The 1,146-nt window shown below is 40.8% G+C and overlaps 1 pseudogene; it reads right to left on the reverse strand.

The window, feature by feature from the left end:
- Nucleotides 1-586: 586 nt before the first annotated feature.
- Nucleotides 587-705, reverse strand: LOC118601288 (annotated as a pseudogene).
- Nucleotides 706-1,146: the final 441 nt, after the last annotated feature.

Here is a 1,146-nt window from a genome sequence, read left to right on the forward strand (position 1 = left end):
ATATACATTTCTATGAGATTTGGAAACAGTGCTTAAGAGAGTCATTTATAGAATTTTCAAAATCTAATCACAGTGCAGACTGACTATGAAGGCAGACTTGGCCTGTCTTGTTCACTAAAATAATCCCAGTCCTAGCACAGAGCCCGGTGCCGAACTAGACCGAAATCTATAGCTACCAAATAAATGCTGAGATAAGTTAATAAATGAATGCATACTTGAATCAAGTATTTTTATAGTAACATTGCTTGGGGTTGTGGCATTCCTTGGGGAGATTTCTTGAGGGCATGAAGTTACCGTTACAGTACATTAAGTAGTCCTTCAGATTTTTAATGACTACTCCTTGGTAAGTCCATCTTAACTTTTCCTCGCTTGATTTCCTTGTGAATCTCAGAGGTGCAGTTGTTTCAATAGCTCTAAATATAAAGAGGGGAAATCACGTCCTGCATCACCTTTGAAAGGCAATGCATGAGGGCCACACGTGAAGATGCAGGGCTTCTGTCTCCGTGCAGGGACCAGGTGTGTATACCTGTGGCTGGCCTCACTGTCACTTGCACTTTTACTTTTGTTTCTCCCCCTACCCCCACTTTGCCTACAGCACCCAGTCTTCCTAGGTGGTCTCCCATCCAAGTACTAACCAGGCCTGACCCTGCTTAGCTTCAGAGATCAGATGGGATAGGGAGTGTTCAGGGTGGCATGGCCTTAGACTGTTCCTTTTTTTGAGAGCTCTAACTTCTTTACCTACTGCCATTAAAATCATATTGTCATTCTGCAGAGCTTCCCATAAACACCAAATGAGAAGTACAAACGTGTGAAAAATTATCTACCTATGTGAAATAGATTATTTTAATTTGTAATCTGAGTGACATTCATTTTAGAGAAGAAAGTATTGGGGCGTGTGCCCTTCCCCCATCCCCCACACTCAACAAGGAGTGTGGCTTCTTGTTCTCCTCTAGGGTAGCCTTAACCCCACTGGCTTATTAACTATGTTGCCTGAAGGTAAATTTCTATTTACTGGCTTTTAAACATTGCATTTTTTTAATTTGCCATTGCACACAAAAATCTAAGTTCAAACTGATTTTATGGCTAATAGAAACCGAAAGTCAGATAAGATTAACATTGTCAGATGATGATGGATATGTAGTAGTT

The sequence above is a fragment of the Rousettus aegyptiacus genome, unplaced genomic scaffold (assembly GCF_014176215.1).
Source record: "Rousettus aegyptiacus isolate mRouAeg1 unplaced genomic scaffold, mRouAeg1.p scaffold_m13_p_3, whole genome shotgun sequence".
Taxonomy (NCBI): Eukaryota; Metazoa; Chordata; class Mammalia; order Chiroptera; family Pteropodidae; genus Rousettus; species Rousettus aegyptiacus.